This window comes from Meriones unguiculatus, chromosome 11 (assembly GCF_030254825.1).
Source record: "Meriones unguiculatus strain TT.TT164.6M chromosome 11, Bangor_MerUng_6.1, whole genome shotgun sequence".
NCBI classification, from domain to species: domain Eukaryota; kingdom Metazoa; phylum Chordata; class Mammalia; order Rodentia; family Muridae; genus Meriones; species Meriones unguiculatus.
The window spans coordinates 44,120,762-44,146,519 of record NC_083359.1 but is presented as its reverse complement, the minus strand read 5'-3'; the positions used below and the strand labels follow the sequence as shown (position 1 = coordinate 44,146,519).

The 25,758-nt window shown below is 41.4% G+C and overlaps 1 protein-coding gene across 23 annotated transcripts in view; it reads right to left on the bottom strand.

Moving 5' to 3' along the window:
• The window catches only part of Rbfox1 (RNA binding fox-1 homolog 1), a 1,697,412-nt gene that overhangs the window by 788,155 nt on the left and 883,499 nt on the right, over positions 1-25,758 (bottom strand). The window lies entirely within an intron of this gene.

Below are 25,758 nucleotides of genomic sequence, written 5' to 3'. Positions count from 1 at the left end.
AGTTAGCCTAGACTCATTAACATGTTCCAGATCGTAGTGAGAGACACTGTCTCAAAGAATAAGGTGGTCGGCTGGGCATGGTGGCACACAACTTTAATCCCAGCATTTGGCAGACAGAGGCAGGTGGATCTTTGAATTTGAGACCAGCCTGGTCTACCGAGTGAGTTCCAGGACAGCCAGGGCTACACAGAGAAGCCCTGTCTTGAAACATCCTTAATTAATTGATTGATCGATTTATTAAAACATGAGGTAGACAATTCCTAAGAAACAATACTTGAAGTTGTGCCTCCACAGTCATATACATGAATATACTTATAACCAAACATATACATTTGTACACACACAGACACAAACACACACACATACACATATACTCACACACACACTGTGCTTATACGTACATATTTATGTGTGTGCTGTGTATGTGTGTGTGTGTGTGTGTGTGTACATGCATACACAGGAAATTGCTTTGCTTCATAGACCTGGAAAGACTGCTGCTCTCAGAAATGCTGGCCATCACCCACCCCTCTTTGCCTGAGATAATTTAGAAGCAGCTGCTCCTTGTGTAATTTCTTCCAGGCTTTGCTAGAACTTATGAGCATGCTGTCTAGGTTTGTACAAGCATATTAAAGTTGCTTCTTACAAATGAATAAATTAAAAAAAATGATCAAATTGCATTAGCAGCTCATGCCACAGGCCAGCCTTGCTCGCTAGGATCCAAGTGAGCATTGCCATTCATGAAGTTTTATTGGTCATGTAACATCTACAGATGCTAAACTGCTCCCCTGATCTATGATTCATGATGCCAAAGGTCCTTCAGAATCTCCCCACCATGGCCTCTACTTCCTTTCACAGGGGCTGTCAGAATAGCTACCTTGCTTCTCCCTTGTATGTGTGACGTGTATGTACATCTGTGTGTTCATGATGTAGAGGACACAGAGTAACCTCAGTGTTGTCCTCAGAAACATTATGTCATTGAAACAATGCCACCCACTGGCCTAGAGCTCACAAATTATTCAGACTAGCAGGCCATTAAGGTCTAGGGATCATTCTGCCTGTATCCCCAGTCCTTGTTTTACAAGCACTCAGTATTTGCACATGACACTGGGAAATCAACTCAGGGCCTCTTCATGCTAGCAAAGGAAGTATTTTCCCAACAATCTCTCTCCCTATGATTCATATTTTCTTAATTATTGTTTTCTCCATAAGACCAACTAGGGTGGCTTCCTTCCTTGGTTAACTTGGTATTTCTGCTCAACTTAGCAGAAAGCTTGGAAGATGAGAAGCCATTTTCATTCGTTGTTTATTTGAAGAAATGTGCCATAACAGAAAAATTTACTCAGGAATCATATTTGCAGAGTGTGTTCCCAGTGTGTGGGAGATACAGAAATGGGGGGCTGGAGAGGTGAGTAGACAGTTAAAAACAGCTGCTGCTCTCTTCTAGAAGTCTCACCTGAGTTTAGTTTCCATCACCCACACAGCTCAACAACTATTTATAGCTCCAGGCCCAACAGATCTGATGTCCTCCGATAGCTTCTGTGAGGACCTAGGCTCATGTGAATATACACATATTTAAGTGAAAAGGAAATCTTATCAAAAATTGATGAGAAACCATGTAAATGCCCATCAGGAGCAGGGAAGCAGACACAGGCCAGGAATACTGTGCTCAACTTGAATAAATGCTCATGTTCATCTCCATGTAAAGGCTATCAAATTTATTAAGTTGAAAAGCACAAAACAGAAAATCACTATGTCACTCTCGTCAAAACACACACAGTGTACATGGACACACACATATATACATGTATACAGAAACACTCAAACATACATATACTGGTTAACACTCATGTTTGTAAATATGTAGAAAGTCCATGCAATTGGCCCAAGCAGTGAATAACTATCAAGTGGGCTGGTGACAGTGGACAAAATCCTTCTCTAAGTCACTGCAGGAAGTTTTTATCTTTCCAAACGTGGGCCATTGTGTGTCTGACTTTGACACAATAATTTAGAGGGAAAGCTAGGTTTTGATGTTGTTGTTGTTAAAAAATAATTGTCAGGCTGCAGGGCAGGTTCAGTTGGCAGAACATTTGCCTCTCAAGTGTGAGGACTTGAGTTAGATTTCCAGGAGCCATGTTAAGAATAAAAATTTTTGTGTGGTTAATGTGTACCTGCAGTGTCAGTGTTAAAGGAGCCAGAGAGAGTTGGAGCTCACTGACCAGCCAACCTTGCATGGAAATATAAAAGCCAGTGAGAGCTCTTGTTTTGTTTTGTTTTGTTTGTTTGTTTCAAAAAAGAGAACAGAAAAGAAAAAGCAATAAGAAAGGAGGGAGTAACCAGCACCAAAAAGATGACATCAAGCACCAAGTTGTTTTCTGACTTCCACATTCATGTAGCCTACATGCATACACACACACACACACACACACACACACACACACACACACACACACAATGCTGGTACCCACAATATTATACTTAACCTGGTTGAGATAATTCAAATAGCTAGTGTTCAAGTATAATCATTTCATACCAAAATATCCTCAACTGCCATTTAAAGGGAGGTAGCGAGGCTCTGCTTGGGCAGCAACATCATAGTTGCTACTGCCAGGCGGGTTGAGGTGTGTCGTTTTCCTTTTCTGGAGGACACATGTGTCCTGATGCTCCCTCGACTGTATCCACCAACAAACCAGGGTGTTCCTGACTAGTCAGGAATCAGCAGGAAGCCAAAGCATCAGTGTGAGTTCTGAGAGTAAAATTAGCTTTGGAACTGTGGGTGGACAGCTGGCAGGAGAAGAAGCCTGTCTGAGTAAGACTTGCCTCGTTAGCCAGAGGCTAGATGGCTCAGAAATGCTCTGGGAACTTCAGAATTACTGACTCCACGATTCCACTCAGACTCCATGGGAGCTTCACCTTCAAGCAAACACAATTTCTTTAAAAATATATAAAGCAGGAAGTCAATGAAATCCCCTTGACTTTGCCTTTTGGCCCTTCCCACACAAACTCAGATATGTCAAGAACATCCTTGTCTGATACTTTTCAAGGAAATGCATGTTTGCAGACTTAATCCCCAAGTATGTATACACAATGAAGTGTGGAGCTCAGATCTCACCAGGGATCCCCACCAAAGTATTGCATTACTAGCTGTGTGTTATAACTATACATTATAATAATCACTGCCACCATCCTTTTAGGTTAGTTTTGCAAAATACCACACCCAGGAGAAGCTTGCTAAAGGTAGAGTTATTCTGGTACCTCCACACTGGAAAAATCAAGTTCAAGGTGTCACTCCACTTTCCATAGTTACTTACTCTTTCTTCTAACTTTGAATTGGTGAAAAGGTTAAAGGTTCCATTGAGTTCCCGTGTGAAGGGCATTGGTCCTGCTCAGGAGGGTTCCATCCTGCCTCAGTCCCCTCCTACAAACCCAGTATTGTTACCTAGATGGTTAGAATTTCAACATTCAAATTTAGTGAAAGACATAAAGTATTTCAATGGTAGTGATTATCGTCTTGATTATATTTTCAAGGAAGATCTTAATTACACTCTGAATTTAACAAAGGAATGGAAGAAGGAATGTAGAGGCCCTTAAATATAGGGACCAATTAGTGGGTGATAATGAGTGGATAAGTAGGTGGATAAATGGGTCATTCAGTAGATGGATACATGGATGGATAGGTGGGTACGTGCATGGATAGAGAAGTAGAGAGAGGGAGAAATGAATGGTTGTCAGAGATGGCACTATGCGCCCTCACATGCTAGTTATATTTTTTAAGGAATATCTCTCAATGGACCCAGTATTATTCATAATTGGACAAAGCTTTAACGGAAATAATGATAGACCTATCTTCATGCCAGCATTTCAAAGGATTTTTAGTGTTTTCAAGCATCTTAACATACAAACAGGTGCTTCATTATTTTCAAAAAAAATAAACTTACTAAAGTGTAAACAGGTTGTTTTAATAATATTAATAACTGTTTTCATTTTTAAGATTGTTGGTTAGCTCAATGGTTTTTGTTTTAGTATACTGCCCACTATCTAATGTGTATTTTCTTCTGAGTACATACAAATTCACATTGTTCTAAAAAGCAAAGAAAGATTATCATGCAGTCACCATGCTCATACAGCTCTAGTATCTGATGTCGATGCAACCAAAAGGCTTAAGTGAGAGGGAGGATATGGCTCAAAAGGCTGAGGAAGAAGACTGCCTGAGTCTGGCCTTGTGCACGAGGACTGGGGAAACGGTGCACTTTCTAAATCCAAATGTTTCAACTGTTTAATTTCCTCTTTGGCACTCTGTGTATTACAAGAAGAATCATGTGCCTTCTAACATCCCGATGAACAGCAGCTTAATTAAAAGGACGAGAATCTGTGAAAACATAGGCGATGTGTCTCACAGCTAATTGAAATAGCCACAAAGGCCCCCAGAAGACAAGTTCAATATTGTGGAAATACCAGCAGGGCTGGCATTTCAGTGTTCTCAGATACCTTCCTTGTCTGTCTGATTAAAATTTCACTTGGCCTTTCTGTCCATAATAAAAGAAACCTATTTGTGCCCAGAGCTGCTCAGCAGACAGCAGCCGCATGTTAAATTTTAGGGCATTTATTGAGTCTGTCGATGTCTCGGCAGCACAGTGCTGCCAAGAATGCAGCCTCAGCCTTTCTGTGGAGAGACTGTCAATGGTGTTAATGATGGTGAAGGCAGCAATCATTTTCAGACCAGGGAAAATATGTTGGAAATGATGGATATTCGCCCACCTTGTTTCCTTACAAAAACAAGATGCACATATGAACTATGTGTTATGTGTGTCTGTGTTTCTAACTGATGGTGTGTGAGGATGCAAAGAAGATGGGTTACTTCAACTGCCATTATAACAGGGGTGATAACAGGGATGATTTCTGTTCCTGAGTTTAGGTATTGAATGACATTTAAAAATAACCAGTATTTAGTTAAATAAGACAATGCCCAGGTTTAGAAATCAGCATATCATTTGATTAACTATGCCAGTAACTGTCAACTCGAAACAGCCTATAGTCACCCAAGAGGACTCAGTTGAGGAATTGCCTAGATCACATGTGCCTGTGGGCAAGACTGTGGTGGGGGGATTGTGTTGTTTGTGAATAGCTGTAGGAGGGCTCAGCACACTGTGGACGGCACTGTGTCTGGGTGGCTGAGTATAAGCTCGGCTTATTCCCAAAAGCAAGCAAGTGCCTGCTGTTCTTCCACTGCAATGTGAGTGTCGTGATTGGACATAACAATGTACAGAATAGGACGCAGACCTGCCTACAGGTTCCTGCCTGAGTTCTCGCCCTCACTCCCTGCAATGATAGACAATGATCCATGTTTAAGTAAGCCTTTTCTCTGCTACGCTGCTTTTAGTCCTGGTGTTTGTCACACCCACAGAATGAAGCTAGCACAGTGATATTCTTTTCCATCATCAAAGAGGCAAGAGAGGCCCAGAAAGCACATTGTTAGGAAGCACCAGTGTCCACGCATGTTCAGTTCTTCTGCCATTCCTGGCCATTCAAATGACTCTGCAGTTTAAGGAGTCTGGATGGCTGGTTAGTCCTATGTTGGAGCTGCTTCACATTAGGAAGACCAAAAACCACTGAAGGGCTTTCCTTTCCAGGAAGGTTCAGCTTAGATATCGCAGGTACAAAAGTGAAGCTGCCTTCATTTTGAGCATCTTTATGGAGGAGCTCTGCAGCACATTTGCATAAATGAGGAGCATACCCTGACATAGTGAAACACTGGCATTGAGCTCAGGGATCATTGTGGAAGAGGGGTAGACAGAATGCAGAACTGGTGGACAGGGACGTATGCAGAAAAACAAAGTCTTGTAGACACGGCATGCTGGTTTCACTTATATGCTCACCACAGTTGTGGGTACCTGTACAATGTGGAGCCTGTCCTAGTTAGGGTTACCATTGCTATGACGAAAGGTCATGACCAAGGCAAAAAAGAAGGTTTTATTTCACGTTACACTTCCAGATAGCGGGTCTTCACTGAGGGAAGTCAGGACAAAACCTCAATTAAGGCAGGAATCTGGAGGCAGGAGCTGGTGTAGAGGCCATGGAGGGTGCTGCTTATTGGCTTGGTCAGCCCTGTTTTATGTAGAATCTAAGACCACCAGCCCAGGGATAGCACCACCCATACTGGCTACTCTCCCATCAATCAGTAATTAAGAAAATGACCTATAGCTGGATCTTTGGGAGACATTTTCTCAATTGAGGTTCCCTCCTTTCAAATGAGTCTAGTTAATGTTAAGTTGACATAAAACTAGCCAGAGAAGATCCTTCTGTTATTTCCTCAGGGACAGTGTCAGAGGTTATCTTCCCTTCCTTCTAAGGAATATGGGAAGCTAGTGGTTCCTGGGGGGTGAAGGAATCATTTTCTTCAATGATATAGCCACTAAAAGTTAGCCGTTTTCTAGTAAATACCCTCCCCCTACATACACACTTGTTACAAGCAACTCTAGGTAAATTCTCTGACTCACACAGAGACAAGGGCATGAAAGTAGGAAGAGTACTTTCTAGAAACAAGAGGATTTTGAGTGAAAGGGGGAAAGGAATGCTGGAAGGATATTAGAAAGAATTAAGAAAAGGAATTGAGATCACATATTACCAAGTGCCATCTGGCCTGAGTTGACAGTAATTTAAGCCTAGGAAAACAAATTCTTTGAAGAAGTATTATTTTTTTAATTTTATTTTTTACATTAATTATAGTTTGTTCACTTTGTATCCCAGCTGTAGCCACCTTCTTCATTCCATCCCAATCCTACCCTTCCTCCCTCATCTCCTCCCATGCTCCTCTCCAAGTCCACTGATAGTAGAGGTCTTTCTTCCCTTCCATCTGACACTAGCTTATCAGGTCTCATCAGGATTGTCTGAATTGTCTTCCTCTGTGGCCTGGTAAGGCTGCTCCCCTAACAGGGGGAGATGATCAAAGAGCCAGCCATTGAGTTCATGTCAGAGATAGCCCCTGTTGCCCTTACTAGGGAACCCACTTGAAGAAGTCTTTTAAAATAATGAATTTTGGTCCCAAGTCTTCTTTGACTGATCATCTGTGCCAACTAAACAGGGTCACCAATCCATCTGTTTAACCTTTTTCCCATCCTCATTTTATGGCTATTTAATTGATAGGGGGTTCACAGTGAAGAACTTGTATATGCTTCATGCTCCCAGTTGAATGTGTGTGTCCTAGAGCATTAGACTGTGGTGAATAGCCACAGTATAAATGCACACCTGATTTGCACTTCTTTTTATTTTATTTTATTCTATTTTTATTTATTTATTTATTTATTTTTTGGTGTTGTTGTATTTTCTTTTATTTTAATTTGTGGATCTGGAAATACAGTTCAGTTGGTAAAGTACTTGCTGTGGAAACTTGAGGGCTTGATTCTGATCTCCAGAGCCCACATAAAAATGTCATATCTTGGTATACACTTAAAACCCCAGCCCTGAGGAAAGAGAGACAGAAGCATCCTTGGGACAATATTCCCGGTCAGCCTAGCTGACTCCATGAGATCTGGACCTAACGGTAGGAGACAGTTTGTATTGGTTCCTTTTTCTGTTGCTGTAAAAAAAAAAAAAAATTGGTTTGTTGGGGGATGCCACTTGGTACTCCTGCCGGGGTGCCTTGCTTTCAGTTCCAGCCGGCATCGTTGCAAATCTGCCTTCTGGTGAGCTAGCTAGGACAGAAGGTTAATGGTGGCTTAAAAATAGGAATCTGGTACTTGAAAAATTAGGGTCATCTTTCAGGACTTGGTTTTAGGAGTCTCCCTGGTAGGTTGTCCAAAGTCAGACTCATCTGTGCCAAGGGACCATCTTAGATGGTCAAAATCCATCCATGTAGCCATCGTCCCATCTTCTGATGGAGGAAGGGGTTGTTTTGACTTACATTTCCAGGTAACAATTCATCATAATGAGGACGTCATAGTAGCAAGAGCTTGAAGTAGCTGGTCACATTGCATCAAAGAAACAGAGTGCTGAATGTCTGTGCTCAGATCAATTTCTTCTTTTGATACAGACCAGGATCTCAGCCCAGGAAACAGTACCACCAATGGTAGGTAGGTCTTCTACCTCAATTAATATAATCAAGATAGTGCTCTACAGACATGCCCAAGGGAGGCATCTCTGTGGTGATTTTTAGATCTCATCAAACTGAAAACTGAAATTAAATACCACATCTTTTTCCCCAAAACAAAGGGGGCAGTGTCTGAGGAATGAATGTGTATACATTTCTAATTTATGTGTATAAATTTCTAAGTGTTAAGCAGTGAACAAATATTTTATTACACTAATTGCTTACCTTTTATTTTTGTGTATGGGTGTTTAGCCTCTATGTATGTCGATGTATCACAGTGCCCATGCAAGCCAGAAGTTGGTGTTGGGTCCCATGTGAGTAGAGTCAAATATGGTTGAGCCACCATGGATACATGGAGTTAAAGCCAGTTCCTTTAGAAGAATAGCCAGTGCTCTTAATTGTTAATCCATGTCTCCCTTCCCCTCCTTTTATATTTCAAACAAGAAAACCGACACAGAATAATACTGCAAAGCAAAGAAGCCATAGTCTACACAGGACAAATTAGAGACACAAGAAGGAAATAGTCCACTAGAAAGGGTGAGCAAACAGGAACAAGCTACCCCAGAGAGATTCCTGCAGCCAAGTCTTAAAAGATGACTCTGTTTTTCCAGGCACCAGATTCCAATTTTAAGCCACCATTTTCTTCCCATCCTAAAGCTAGCTTGCCCAGAAGGCAGACTTGAAATGATGCTGACTGGAAGTGAAAGCAAGCCACCTCTTGCCAAGGACCGAATGGCATCCCCAAACAACCAGGGCCTTTGGGAAATTTGTCAAAGCATGGCTAAGACACATGGGACTTCCTCTGTTATAGCCTTGTTTCAGCTGCATACTTGAAAGCCTGCATAGTCTCTGTCGCTTCTCTCAATGGAAGAACCTTCAGACCCCAACAGACACCTGTTGTTGGTAAAGCATACTCCAAGGAGCCCAGGTGGCAAGTTAACAATGACTTCTGGTTTTCCAGAAATAATGAGAACAAAAAAGGCCTAACATACTAAGAAATGTGTGAGCTAGTTCAGTCATTGAATACCATCAATGAAAGCAAAGGAAGCCTGGGGTCTTCTCACCTTTGTACAGAGTGTTCTGTGGCAAAGCTTGCCTGTGTATACAATTTCTTCTTCCTTTATCTATCTTAAATGAACTTATAAGGTAGAAGATTTCCTGGTGTCATTTTCATACATACTCAGCTTTGTTTGCTCCAGACACCCCCCTCACTGTTCCTTCCCCCATTTTTCTGAACCCTCTTCTCCATTGTACCCTTTACCCTTTGGGATTTCCCTTTTCAATATCACACTCCTGTTACACTAACCATCGCAGTCTCTCCCTCAAAATCTCTTGCTCTCTTTTTTTTCTTTCCATCCCATGGGCTTCTATCTAAATGTGTTGGCTTTTACTCACATTTTTTCCACCTAGATATATGTATTTAACAATTAGAAGCCAAGTCTATATCCAAGAGACAATGTGAAGCATTTGTTTTTCTAAGCAAGGGTTGCACAGCCTAGGAAGAAAACCGTGAGCAGCTATCCTTCAGATGAAGAAGGTCAACAGCTAAAATATAAACCAATCTGCAAAAACTAAACAAAACTATCTGCCAATCAATAAAGGGGCCAATGAACTAAGCAGGCAGGTCTTAAAAGATGAAATACAAGCATCTGATAAATACTTTTAAAAGTGTTCAACATCCTGTGCCTCCAGAGAAATACAAATTAAAACTACTTTGAGATCCTCCCTCAGCCGAGTCAGAAAGGCAACACAACAAAAGACAACAGATTTATTTTTCTTTCAGATGATTTGTGTTTTTACCTCCTTTGGTATTTTGGAGCAATTAGAGAATTGCCTTGTAGCAAAGCAGTAGAATTGGAGGAGTCTTTCTTCACCCCACCAAACCTAAATCATAATATTCCCACATCCTTTGTATCATCAGTGTAGACATGGGAAGAGTATGGAGACTGTATCACACTGTAGGGCAGAGGTGTCCATGCTTCATGCTCCCATGTGTGAAACACAGATGAGAACAGAGTTCTCCACACTTCACACTCTCATGTGAGGACAGATAAGGGTAGAGCGTAGAGCTGCCCAAGCGTCACACCCCTGTGTGTGGACACAGATAGTCAGCTACACACCTTAATATCATGAAGCTACTAGGATCTGAAAGTCTTCTTGGCACTGAAGCTTAGATAATTCTGGTTGAAACAAGTGCAATCTTGTTTACTATTCTGATTATGTAGCAGACAATATTTACGAACCTTATGTATACATACAACCAGAATATCTCTGAACTTTGAAATTTGAAATGATGTAAGATGAGACTCTTGTCACTGCCTTTCTTGGTGGAGATATATTCATATGATGGCCTAGGGTTTGAGTTAATTGTTCAAAGAGAATTTTGATTTTCCAGTGCACAAACCCAGCAAACACCCGGCAAGTATGACTCTGAGAATCAGGGTGACAAGTGTTCTGTAAGTTGCCTCTTGCTAGTACTCTAGCACTGGGAAAGAAATGTTTCGGCTTTAGATGAGGATATCAGGAACTAATAACAAGGAACAACACACCGTTTACCCTTGCCAGAAAATCCTTCTTGTTCAGCAAGGTTTCTTTTCAGAAAACATCAAACAGACAGATAGATAATACATAGGTGAGAGATAGATGGGTGGATGGACAAATTGATGGATAATAGATAGGTGTGTAGATAGATAGATAGATAGATAGATAGATAGATAGATACATACATACATACATACATACATACATACATAAATGCATACATACATACATACATAGATGCAGACATGGCTTAGATGATAGAGTGCTTGCCTAGCATCCACATAGCTGTGGGTTCCATCCTCAGTACTGCATAAATTGGATATGGCATTGCACACCTGTAACCGAGGAACTCCTGAGTTGGAGGCAAGAGGATCTTGCTCTGGGATATAGGGGTTTCAAAGCTTGTCGCTTGTCTAGGTTACCTGAGACTGTGTGTAACAAATACACAATTTGTCTACTGTTCTTCTCTGTCCATAAACTGATTCACTCCTCAGAGGTCCTGATAATTCTAATGCACATAATGCTGTGGGCATCCTTTTCCTCCTCCTCCCAAAGAAGTTCTCTCATAGGAACACAGGAAATCCTATCAAAGACTTTGCCAGGCCCCGCCTCTCTATCTGCCCCTTATCCAGTGAGAACCTATCCATACTGGCCTGGCATTGCATTCGGTTCATCAGTTTCTCCTCCTTAGCCAGTGCTTATCTCTTGCCTAAACCACCCCTTCTGGCCTGCTCCCATATACTTCCTACTCACTAATTATATTCAGGGTCAGTTCAACAGGTTTTTCTCGAAACTTCAAGCCATAATTTGTTTTTCCCTTTATGGTCTCAGCAAAAACATAATTATTGAGTATACACTAAAGTCAAGAGGTTGGTGGCAAAAAACAAATAATGCTTATTTGTAAGACATGTTCCTTCTCCAGATAGATACAGATAGCTTGCAAGTAAATAAACATGATACAGTTATGAGTTAAATGGTGGGGGAAAGAAGGCTGGTGGGAAATGCTGGGCAGGGTATATAATAGGAATCAAAAGGCTGTCTAGGATGTGGCTGCTGAAATAAGGGGAGCTAAGGAGACACAGTAAAGCCCTTGCCATGTGGAACAGTTGCGCAAAGTGATCCCGGCCTGGTGAGGTGGAGATGACTGGTAAATTCCTTAGAAATGGCTGGACCGCCAGGCTAGCCTTATCAGACAATGAGGGACCCTTCCTTTCCCCAACATAAATAACATGACACGTGAAAATTATAATCAAGCTTGAATTCTGGCTTTTTCATGCATATGTACACACAGAGAGACATATACACAAGACATATACTCACACAGACACACAGACACAGGCAGACACTCGCAGTATTGGAGGACAGTTAGGAGAGTTAGGAGAGTGAATACAATGAGCTACCTAAGAAGATAAGAGTGAATACAAAGGCTCCGAGGTGGAATGGGACTGGAATATTCAACAACAGCAACAGCAAATGTCCCATAGAACTGGGGCTGCTTAGTCATCCCTGGTACAAGGATGTGAACACGCCTGAGCCACAGATGGGCATGACTCTCTTCTGTCTCCCAGGATCATTGAAATCCTGGCTTGTGCATGACTTAAGTATCAGCAACTAGTAGGAAACAGGGCTCTGTAATGACTATATGAATGAACACATGCTGCTAGACGAGGAGTGAGGCCATTCAGGATAGATTAGGACTATTTGACAGGATAAGGACACAGAATTCCCAGCAATGAGAAAGGGCTTGTGGAAAAATTTCTTGTGGAGAAATTTCTTTCTTCTTTCTTTTTTTTTTTCTTTTTTCTTTCTTTCTTTCTTTCTTTCTTTCTTTCTTTCTTTCTTTCTTTCTTTCTTCTCTCTCTCTCTCTCTCTTTCTTTCTTTCTTTATTTATTTTTGTTAGCAAAGTAATGACTTCTGTGTATACTCACTGTAGCAAGGGGGCAGAAGAAGCTCAAAGGTAAAAGACTGAAGACCCTCTCACACTCTGTTTCTCTGTCTCTGTCTCTCTGTTTCTATCTATCTATCTATCTATCTATCTATCTATCTATCTATCTATCTATCCACTGCCTCTGCAGTTGCTGGGACCACCTTAGCCTTTGAGACCTCAGGACATTTATATCAAGCAAGACAAGTACAATTAGGAAGCATCTCAAGTTGATACCCAACGGGTCTTACATTTCATTTCCATCAACGGCTGCTGGGTTTTGGCCCCATTTTCATTGCAAATGTGAGCAATGCCGACCCCTTAGTCACTATTAAGGAGCAATCTGGGGAAATCATCCACTTCCAATAATCCATTCCTCTAATTTAGAACCCTCTGAAACCACATAATGAATAGCACTGTCGCCAACTCTCTGGTAATGACATATGACATATGTCTGCAATTGCTCTTTTCATGATAAATCCCTGGGTGTCGCTCCCCTCAGAAACTCCTGCTTATTTATTCACTGGGGCTCCTCAAACACAAATACGGTAGATTCATGTCTGGAGATGAATTACGGAATAGAGTTGATTCTGTAGCTTTGAAAACTGGGGGGAAAGTTTCATCCCCACCTAAGAAAGAACATTTGAACTTTTGTCTACAAATGGTTGATTAATATGCAATTATATTCTTAAGTGTAGGCTGTCAATTAATTCCAAAGTGTTTTATTTAATTAGTGATACCATTCAGTAAATTCCCACTAGCAACCTTCTTTTTATGACAGCAATTTTATGTTGCCTCCTTAGAGGGAACTTTGGGTTCTGTTTTATGACTTCAAAAGTCTTTGTTCTGTTTGCTGTAGAAAGTGTATATAGCCTTGGAATATGTGGCTGGGTGGCGTGATTATAAGAACTCCCCATGAGCCTGAGTCTTGTTCTTTCTACTGCTGATCATTCCTCTCAGAGATATAAAAATGGGTAGCAACCAAATAACTGATCTGTTCAAATGTCAGAGACAACAAAGACAAATAAAGCTAGCAATCACTGAATGGGAGGCAAGTTATCATCTTTGTATTAAAGAAACTACCCATAGGGCCAGCAAGTGAGTCAGCAGGTAAAGACATTTGCTGTGGAGCCTGAGCATGTGAGTTGGAGCCCCGCTTACCGCCTGGTGGAAGGAGAACCCTAATCCCTGCGAGTTGTTCTGTCCTCCCCACATGCTCACTGTAGTGCATGTGCACACAAAGTAAGCTCTTAATACCCAGTGCATTTCCCTGTGAGAGCTCTTCTCGCTATGCAACTGGGTGGAAAATAATTCTCTCGAGGAAACACATCAAAGTCACCAAAGTCTGGATAGAACAATTAGAAGAGAAAGCTCATGTGTTGGGCTATTTTGGTGCTGTGCAATGCACATTTCATTGGAGGGTATTTGTAAGCGTCATTAGCAGCTAACTGCTAGATGTGTTTCAGGGTATTTTTAGTTTATGCTTGGATAACAGAACTGGAATATGTTAACAGTAAAATCTAGAGGTCATTTGTCATTTTCGCCTGCACACTTGGAGAAGCAACACAGACAAAGGAGAGTAACTCTCTGAGCTCAGAAAAATCATTAAAAGTTGATCAAGCTGAGGTAAGGATTAAGTTATGATGAATCTTCCTTGACTCTTTGCCCATCCTCCACTTTTACATATGCTAATGAGATCATAATGAGCAAACTATGTGCAAAATGCACCTTAATGAGAATGGAGTTCTTGGATCTTTCCACCTCTAAATTAGATTGAATTTCATATAAATTTGTTTGGAAGACACAATATGGGGTTGCCTGAGAAAGGCTTATGTTGTGAATCAAAAAGGAATAGATACATGTCCTTCCAGAGGATCTTAGATAGTACAACTTGATAGAGTATTCATGTTTTCCTAAGACACATCCTCAGCAGTTCAACCTGAGTGCTTGTGTTGGTCAGAGGTATACTGTTCCCTATAGGTTACTATGTTTCTACTTTACCTTCCACCCCCCCATATTGTGGTACAAATGAGTAACTTCATGGGAACCCTACAAGGAGGAGCCTTGCTGGGAAAAGCGGGGTTCTAGGAGCAGGCCTTGGGGTTTCCAAGCCCAGCCCCATGTCCTGAAGTTTATTCTCTGCTTGTTAACTGCAGATGCAATGGGACAGGGTGCTTCCTCACTCCTTCCCCTACCCAGGATGTATTCTATTTCCTCATCTAGGAGCCAAAATAATTTCTTCTTCACCTACACTGCTTTTGCCAGGTATGTAGTCAAAGAAATGAGAAGGTAACCTCTACACTGTTAAACTGTCATCTACCCAGGCTGTAGAATGACCTCGAAGAAGGGTTTATGAGTGACTGAGAAGTTGTGGAGTTGCAGTCATGACAGGTTTGCGGAGAACTCTCTGGCATGCTCCTTCTTAACACAGGGCATCACCAAACTATAATGAAGCAGATGCTCTCAGTGTCGGCACTGCGGGTATTGGGGAATGGCTTGGCCTTTGTAGTGGGTGTTCCCTGTGAACTAGATGGTGATCAGCAGCCGCTCCATCTCTATGCCATCACCTCATCCCCTACATAGTTAGATCTATGTCTCTAGCTATTGCCACACATTTTCTGTGAGCTAAGAGGTCCTAGCACAAAGCGTGACTTGGTTGGCTGATTTTTCTGAGCTCTCCCCAGGGTTGCTGTGACATTTTTCTTTGCTTATCTATTGTAACTTTGTATGAGTTATTAAAACCCCAGTATGAACAGGAGAAAAGTGAGAATATCTCATCAACCTTGAGTCCTGGAACTTAGAAGAGTAAGGGGTAGCTACTGTGTCAACTTGCTTGGTATGTATATTAGAATGAACACGCAGACTTTCTTTACTTGCTCCAATCTATGTGACTATATGTGCAATTGAAAAGAAAGCATTTATATTATTTTTAATTATGCAAGTGTTGGCTTACATTTTACACACAGTTTTTGGTATTATTCTACACTAGCATCCAGGCATTATTTTTTTTAATTATTATTATTTATTTCACTTTATTCACTTTGTATCCCCCCATAAGCCTCTCCCTCCTCCCCTCCCAATCCCACCCTCCCTCCCCCTTCTTCATGCATGCCCCTCCCCAAGTCCACTGACAGGGGACGCCCTCCTCTCCTTCCTTCTGATCTTAGTCTATCAGATTACATCAGGAGTGGCTGCATTGTCATCTTCTGTGGCCTGGTAAGACTGCTCTCCCCTCAGGGGGAGGTGATCAAAGAGCAGGCCAATCAGATTGTGTTGGAGACAGTCCCTCTTCCCATTACTATGTAACCCACTTAGACACTAAACTGCCATGGATTACCTCTGCTCAGGGGTTCTAGGTTATCTCCATGCCTGGTACTTGGTTGGAGTATGGGTCTCTGGGAAGACCCCTGTGTTCAAATTTTCTGGTTCTGTTGCTCTCCTTGTGGGGTTCCTATCCTCTCCATGACCTACTATTTCCCACTTCTTACATAAGATTCCATGCACTCTGCCCAACAGTTGGCCATAAAGTCTCAGCATCTGCTTTGTTAGTCTGCAGGGCAGAGCCTTTCAGAGGACCTCTGTGGCACGTTCCTAGTTTGTTTCCTGCATTCTTCTTCTTCTGATGTCCATCCTCTTTGCCTTTTGGGATGGGGATTGAGCGTTTTAGGCAGGGTCCTCTCTCTTGATTAGTTTCTTTAGATGTACAGATTTTAGTAGGTTTATCCTATAAGTCTATATGAGTGAGTATATACTGTGTGTGTCTTTCTACTTCTGGGACAGCTCACTCAGCATGATCCTTTCCAGGTCCCACCATTTACCTGATTTCCTTATTTTCCATTGCAGAGTGATACTCCATTGTATAGATGTACCACAATTTCTGTATCCATTCTTCAGTTGAGGGACATCTGGGCTGTTTCCAGCTTCTGGGTATTACAAATAAGGCTGCTACAAACATGGTTGAGCAAATGTCCTTTTTGTGTACTTGACAAATCTTTTGGATACATGCCTAAGAGTGGTATGGCTGGATCTTTAAGAAGCGCTATTCCTATTTGTCTGAGAAAGGGCCAAATTGATTTTACAATTGAGTGGTTGTACAAGTTTACATTCCCACCAGCAGTGGAGGAGGGTTCCCCTTTTTCCACAACCTCTCCAACATGTATTGTCACTTAAGTTTTTCATCTTGGCCATTTTGATGGGTGTAAGGTGAAATCTCAGGGTTGTTTTGATTTGCATTTCCCTGATGGCTAATTTTTCATTTAAAAAGTTACATATATTTATTTATTGGGTATGCATATGTGTATGTATGTGCATACATATACAAGTAATGCATCATTTGTGTGGAAGTCAGAGGACAGCTATTTTTTATTTCTCTTTTTCTTCCTGAAATCTTAACATAATTACAACATTTCTCCCTTCCCTTTCCTCCTTCTAAATACTATCATATACTTCTCCTTATTCATTTTATAAATAAATGGCCTCTTTCCCTTACTAATTATTGGACAAATATATGAAAATACATCTGTATTCATAAATATAACCCACATAGTCTGTATAATGCATGTTTTCAGGGCTGACCATTTGGTACTGGATAACCAACAGGAGACAAGTTTGCAGTAGGTTCATCTTTCTACCATGTGGGCCCCAGGGCTCAAACCAGGGATCAGGCCTTTAGACCTGGGATGGATCACCTTTACTAGATAAACTATCTCACTGTTCCTACATATTTTTCAATGATTAAATAATATTTTACAATATAAATGGATTAAAAATCATGTAGGCATCCTTTTTGCTTTAGATAATGTGTGTGTGCATGTGTGTTTCTGTGTCTGTCTGTGTGTAGTTATAAATACACATTATACAGTTATACACATTATACAGACCTGTCTACATGTATATGCTGATTTTTTAATTTTCTTTATTAATTACACTTTATTCACTTTGTCTCCCCCCTGTGGTTCCCTCCCTCCTCCCATCCCAATCCCTCCCTTCCTTCATCCTCTGCATGCATGCCCCTCCCCAAGTCCACTGATAGGGGACGTCTTCTTTTCCTTCCTTCTGATCCTAGTCAATTAGGTCTCATGAGGAGTGGCTGCAGTGTCTTCTTCTGTGGCCTGGTAATGCTGCTTTCCCCTCAGGGGGAGGTAATTAAAGAGTAGGCCTATCAGTTCATATCAGAGACAGTCCCTGTTCATATTACAATGGAACCCACTTGGATACTGAACTGCCATGGGCTACATCTGTGCAGGGGTCTTAGGTTATCTCCATGCATGGTCCTTGGTTGGAGTGTCAGTCTCAGGAAAGACCCCTGTGCTCAGACTTTTTAGTTCTGTTGCTCTCCTTGTGGAGTTCCTGTCCTCTCCAGATCTTACTGTTTCCCACTTCTTTCATAAGATTCCCTGCACTCTGCCCAAAGATTGCCCATAAGTCTCAGCATTTGCATTGATAGTCTGCAGGGCAGAGCCTTTCAGAGGTCTGACCCAGCAGGCACCAGAAATTAACAGACAACACCTGAGACAGAGAAATGGGTAGAGGCCAGCGAAAAATCACAACCAACAGAAAGCAAAGCAATATGGCATCCCCAGAACCCAGTTATCCAGGGACAAGTAGCTCTGGACACCCTAACATAAGTGAAATTTAAGAAGATGACCTTACATCTATGCTTATAAAGAGGTTAATGGAGGAAGCAAATAAAATGCTTAAAGAATTAGGGAACAATATAATAAAACAGAGTATGGTCATCCGTAAAGAAATACAGGAAGATGCAGCTAAACAGCTTGTGGCGTTCAGAGAGGAAATAATTAAATCATTGAAAGTAATAAAAGAAACAGAGGAATGTTCAAACAACTGAAGGAATTGAAGGAAAATACAGTCAGACAGGTGAAGGAAATCAACAAAACAGTTCAAGATCTGAAGATAGAATTGGAAGAATTAAAGAAAACACAAATGGAGGAAATCATGGAGAGGGAGAACCTAGGAAAGAAAACAGGAACTACAGAGGAAAGCATAACCAACAGACTACAAGAGATGGAAGAAAGAATCTCAGGTGTGGAAGATACAATGAAAGAAATCGATGTATATGCTGATTTTACTTCACCACATAGTATTGTTCCCTTACGCATGTGCTTAAGCAGATAATATGTAGCCATGGGCCATGCTGGTTTCTTCCTTTACACTGCTTTCCTCCATGTATGTCATCATTGCATGAGCTTCTTTCTGCTGTTGGTCTCTTAGCACAGCTAGAATTCCACTAGTTTACTGGGATTTTTATGTCTTCCTTCTACTCATCAGAAAAGTAACCACAGGACCCAACTAGGAGCAGGAGATGGTGACATGCCATCAGAGAGTCATTGACCTTGCTTACTGCAAACAATTTAGAGCACACCATAGGCCCTTTCCTGTCTTTTCCATTGGCTCCTTAAATCTGCATGATGAAGAGACTTTTCCTCATTTCTCAAGGATCTACCGTGTTCAAGCGTAGAACTAGAAAGCAAGTCAGTGGGGGGCTGATCAGCGAAAGGTAGATGAGGGCATATAGCACAGTGGTAACAAAGCCATTAATGACAACTGTCTCTAAACAGATTACACCTGCAATTTCTGCCTTGGAAGAGGAGTGCAGAGCATTACAGTGGGCTAATGATCAAGCTGACAGTCTCAAGGTTCACGGAGGTCGTCCCTGCAGAAGTTTGGCCAGAGTACTTAGACCAGGACAGTTGGATTGGGGAGGTAAAGAAGGTGCCCATCCAGGTAAGTGGCTCAGTAGATGACATACGTTGGTGGGAGGGAAAATGGCCTCTGAATATTAGGAGAGACTTTATGGGGTAGAAGACAGGAAGGCGTCGGCTAAGTGCAATGAAGGAGGGATGCTCTAAGCTTTGCAAGCCGAGAGGGATTTGGACAGTATTTTGAAAGCACTGTAGAGCAGGGGAGTAACACAGTCACATCCAGGCTTTGAGAAAAATCGCCCTATTGAAGTGTGACAAATAATATTGGTAAGTCCTCAGCTGCATCCTCCCCATAATGCATTCCCAGCAGCTAAGCGAAGGCCTTGGCCATGCCAATAAGCATTTCTATCCCTGTCATAATTCCACGCCTGATAAGGTGCAGAGCATGCTTTTTTCATTTCTTCTTTAATAGAAGCATTTTCTTCATCAGTGACAGCTACTTGTTGGCCTACTTTTGGGAAGAATCTTAGTCCCTGGTAGATCATACTGGGAGAAATTTCATAGAAAAGGAGCTTAGAGAGGAAAAATAGCAATGGACTGTAGAGATGGCTCAGTAAAAGGCAAGCAAGCACACAGAACTGAGTTCTAAGTTCAATTCTCAGAACCCATGTATTGGAAAAATAAAAATCTAATCTTGGTGTCACATGATCACACTCCTGTAGCTGAGGGCATGGCATACGAGAATCTCCAGGGCTCATTGGCCAGTCAGCCTAACCCAGGGCTGACTGGAGAAGAGGGCTAAGTGGTGAAGAGAGCTTGATGCTCTTTCAAAGGATTAGATTTGGTTCATAGCACCTATACTGAGTAGCTCACAACTGTTCGTAACTCTAACTCTGGGAGATCTTCTGCTCTCTCTCTTCTGGCTTCTGCAGGCATTTGCACATACTAATATGCAGATGTAAACAAACATACAATAATTAACATTTAAAATTAAGATAAAAATGCAAAAATTTTGGGATGCACACCCATCAGTGAAAACTGCACTCCATACTCTGTGTTCCTTTTCCTATTCAACTTACTTTCTCAGAGGCTTGCTGGCACAGGTGACAGTAGGCAGGAGCCTAGCGTAACTGTCACCCTAGAGGTTCAGTCCAGCAACTGATGGAATCAGATGGAGAGACCCATAGTCAACATTAGGCAAAGCTTGGGGAATCCTGTGGATGAAGGGGAGGAATGATTGTAGGAGTCAGAGAGGTCAAGGACACTACAAGAAGACCTACAGAATCAGCTAACTCTGGCCTACAGGGGTCCACAGAGATCAGAGTGTATGTGTGCAACAGGCCATCTGCATATATGTAACAGATGTGCAGCTTGGTCTTCATGTGGGTCCTCTAACAACTGGAGCAGGTGCTGTCTCTGACTCTGTTGCCTGCCTTTGGATTCCTTTCCCCTAACTGGCTGCTGTGTCAAGCCTCAATGGGAGAAGGTGTGCCTAGTCCTACTGCATCTTTATTTGCCAAGGCTAGGTGACATGCATAGGAGGCCTCCCCTTTTCTGAGGAGAAAGGGAGGGGGGAATGGGAAAAGGAAGGGGAAAACAAGAGACTGGGAGAAAAGGAGGGAGGGTATCTGTGCTCAAGATGTAAATTAATTAATTATGACAAATAATAATAATGCTTTACTTCACCTCTACTCTGCAAGATATTGGAGAAGAAAGGTAAACATCAGTATTACTGGACCACAAACCAGTGACCTACAATAGTGACCTGCCTGTAAGACATACTGCTGAAATAGTGGCACAAATGTTGGGGTAACCACTTTTTGACTGGATGTAAGCTTATTTCATTAGCTGGAATCCATACCTGACATTGCTACAGTGGTTAAGAAGCTGAGACATGATAGCTCATAGGCCTAGAGGAAAACCTACTACTATTATTCTGTTAAAGCAACATTGCAATAAAACATAGAACAATTTTAAAAAAATGCTCACAAAATGATATAGATCACATACTTAGAAGTAACAACTAAAGATATTCTTTGGCCTTCATATGCATGTATACCTGTGCATCCGAACATGCATTGCAGGTGCACACACACTCACACACACATACACACACATATGCAGAAACAACAAGGAAATTTGACTCTTAAAACTGTAAAGAACACTGTACTTTTGAGAGGAATATTGTACAAACAGCCTATGTTTAGTTGGAAGTAATGAGAGTTAATAAAGATATACATAGAAATCTTGTTTTGTCTACTAAACTCTGTCCCAAATGCTTTCTCTCCAGCTTAAAAAATAGTTTATAGCATGACTAATCTATTGCAGCGTAATCATATTTTAACCTTATCAAATATCCCCACATATTTCTTCTTCCCGCTTCCAAAATGAAACATCAGAGATTTAGATTTTATTTGGAAAATTCCTTATTCATCGTACGGAAACACATTCAATTGCATTCGAGGAATTCAATTTAAAACTAATTTATCTTACATTAATGTTTAAATTCATGAGATTCCATATAAAGTCATTCTTGTACTGTAATAAATTCAGAGTCGATATGATAATTATTAAAACAGAAACGAGTATGAGAAAAATAAATCGTGTTGTGTTAGGGTTAGTTTTCTCTCTCTCTTGAGCTCTGACGATTATAGCAGAGGGAGAGAGAGAGAGAGAGAGAGAGAGAGAGAGAGAGAGAGAGAGAGAGAGAGGAGGGGGATTAAATAGAAAGAAATAAAGCATAAAAGTAGGGAGCATGAAGATTGCAGCAGAGAGTCGGCAGGCAGGGCACCCACCACCGCTCTTCACTAGAGTGCTCAGTACAGGGTTGGCAAAGCTTTAGATGATTTTCCTTCCTGTTGAAGATCTCGGCACCCTCAAAGAAGTCACCCTTATGGTAACAACACATGCTGAGGGTCTCTATTTTGAATTTCTGGGAATATTCCAGATTTCTTATTATTTACTATATGTATATTCGGGCATATATATATATATCCTGGATACAGATGTAGATGTGTGTGTCCATATATGCATTTGTGTATGTGAACTGTATTTGTTTATGTTTGTGTCTCTGTCATTGTACACATTTGTATGTGAACTTTGTGTGTGTGTATAATATTTACACACATATACTAAAGATGAGTTTATATGGCATTTCATTGCATTGCATGCTCAGTATGACCTCACAAATGAGGTTAGGCGTGGAATTTTACACTTCTATCATGTTGTTCTCAAAAGATCTCAGGGACCAGGGCTGCAGCTCAGTGGTAAGGAGCTGGTACTGACTGTGGATAAGGTTCAGGACCACCACACCCTAGGCAGAGAAATGAAAAGGAGTAACAACGAGGAAATGTTCTAGATGCCAGGAATCCTGTGATCTTAGTGTCTCCGATTATAGGTGTTTAGCCTGTACCAGTTAGCAATTACTGAGCACCTACTGGATAACAGTTCTTATGTTCTAGACTGTGCTACGTACTCTGGCTAGTCATTCTATACCAGTCATGGAGAGAATGGCTTCCAGGTTCAAAACGAGAAGAATGAAACAAACACATGTTAGAGATCATGACATGTTTCCATAAGTCACAAGGTGGGCAATGAGGCAAAGATGCAGCTATGTTTTCCAGCATTCTTCCTACTTCAACTGTGTGGAATGTGCAGGTTTCTTACAGATATGCAAATACAGATCTCACAGGGTTTATACCTAATTGCATAGCCAGAATTTGATTGTGACAATTTACTTATTTTCTTAATTACTCAATTAATGGTGGGTGTGTGTATGTGTGTGTGTGTTTAAGCTTGGCAAAAAGAAAGTGAAGATTTGAATTCAGTCTTACCAAACTTTCAAAGATCTCCATCCAACTCCACCAGAAAACTCACCAGGGATAGCAGTAACCTACTTCTGAGTTAGGGATCATGATATCTGCCTGAGATCCAGAACTATATTTCTTTCCCTACCTTTGCTAGCTGAGTGTTCTTGGATCCCAAAATATTTGGTGCCTGCACCGAAAGCCTGCCTCCTTCCACAACTTCTCATCTTTGATTTTCTTTTTTGTGGTATTGATCCAGGACACATGCTCTCTGTGCTGTTGCTAAGGGTAAATGTTGTCTCTCTAAGAAACAATGCTGTAATCCTAACAGGAAGAGCAAACAGAACTCAAGGATGCTTTGTCTATGTTGGTACTTAGGCCTTCCAAATCCAAACAGACTGCTCAGAAACAGATAATACAGTTCAATTTGTATGCCTCACTCACCTGCTCTATCTAAAGACTTAGTTCCTTTTCTATAATTAATTTTTGTTTCTTTTCCACGTCACTCCCTACGTGCTCAATAATCTGTGACTTTTCCATTAAGTCTTCAATTTGAAATGCGTATTTTTAAATGTCTAGAAATATGATTCTCAGATGTGGCGATTCTGTTACCAGGAGATGAGTGGCCATGGTGGGCAATACCTAGGTGGGAGGAGCCGGGTGCTTCTGGTGGTCTACTGGGAAAGGGCCTGGATAGTAAACACGCTACAGTATGCTGAACAGTCTCTCCTCAGAGAGCAACCATGTCAGCTGAGCTGCACTGGGACCCTAACATAGAAGACACACTGGCTGTTGTGAACAGTGTTGCCGCCAGGGAAAGATGAGATGGGCAATATTGGTCTCCAGCATAGCTGGATTTAGAATCACTGAGACTAGTGGGCCATACCCCCAGGCATGTCTGTAAGTGCCTTTACTAGAGGTGTTAAATAGGGGGAGAAGAGTACTGTGGGTATGAAAAGCAATGCTCCATGGGCTGCAGGTTCCGAGCAAAAGGGAGTGAAAGTGAAGGGAGGAGGAAAGCAAAATCACAGCATCTGTCCTCTCTCACTCTAGGGCTCTTAGAAGAGAAGGCTGCCTGTGCCACATTCTCCAGCCGCCATGATGTTCAGACAAACCTGTGGCTCACCATGACTACAGGACAAGCCCTCTGAAACCACAATCCAAAACAACCCCTGCCCCAGCTGTTTTCATCAGGCCTTTTGTCATAACCACGTCCAAAGCATTTCAAACAAAGAGGGTAGGGAGAGGAAAGCAGTGTGATTCTTTCACTGCTGAAATGTTAACAATTCTTTAAGACCTACCTATATTATTTTGAAATATTATCACAGAACTTAAAACATCTGCTTTAAAAAGTTCTCTTCAAGAAAAGGATTTTTAAAAATTTGGTAACTTTTTATAGGAACAGAAAGACAAAGTATAAATATAAGAAACTAAATGTGAAAACAGTGGGTGATAAATTCAAAGAATTCCTTAATATCATAACGCAGTTTTATCTCATATGCTTTTAAGATGCTAATTAAAATACATTTAGCATATTAAAACCTAATTTTATTTTAAAAATAAAATACAGGGCAGAGAAAGATGCCAAGTGGTTAAAAAGGAATCCAGGACTCTAAGGAAGACAAGGCTGAAGGTTTTGCCCTGTCTTCTACCAGCCACAGGCTGCTACTGCTACCCTCTCAGGTTCCACATGAGGAAGGGAAATAACAGTATTGGATTAATATTGATTATGTACAAGAAATTAGAATATAGTATAAAATTCTAACAACTGATCTGTATTTTGAGTAACTGGTAAGGACCCCTCTTCTTGTCTATGAATGCCAATGGCTTTCAGAGCCACCCACAGAAACAGGAGCATGGCTCAGTCATAGCAGGACTAACACCCACTCTATATGTGTTATTCATTGGGGTGGGGAAAGGGTGAGTACATGAAGGTCAACATTGAATGTCTTCTTATGTTCAGCTTCATAGTTTTGGAAACTGGATCTCTGAATGAATCCAAAGCTCACTGATTTTCTGGGCTATGTCCTCTTCCACCTCCTCAGTACCAGGCTTATAAGCACATGCTGCCATACTCGGCAGTTTTCATGAGTGCTAGGGATCCAAACTCTGGTCCTCATGCTTGAGCAGCACGTATCTTACCAACTAAGGCATCTCCCCATCCCCCTAAAATATGATCTTCATGTGACTCTCTCTGTCAGACATTTTAAGTAGCAAAGCATTCTAAGACTCAGTCCTTGGTCTCTAAAGGTTGAATGAAGTTGGAGAATCAAAACAGACTCAAGCCTTCCTTTAGATTTCTGTAACCCATCTGTGCTCTCTAGAGTATCAAAAATGGCAAAACCTGGACCTTCAAAAGCACACTGCAATGTGAGTATGGGTGGAGTTGCCAAATCCCACACCTTATGAGCGGCTTCATCTGCCATAACTTAGATTGTGATGGGAAATAAAATGCAAGCAAGGCAAAGAGCTCACTGTGCACGGCAAGACATGTTTTATCTGTAACCACGGCGTGGAATTGCATTCCTGTTGCGAACACCAGATTGATGCATGCATTTTATTTATAACCCTTTCTCTGAAAGCTTCTCCAAGTACAAGTTAGCAACTAAAGTTTGCAGTGGCTTTTAAAAGGACTCCTGGCTGCTTCCCTGACAGCCAAATTCCTACAGTGACAGGAGCAGGCCAGAGAATGGCTGAGAACAGCAGGCAGAGAGTAATGTGTGTATGTCTCTGAAAAAAAA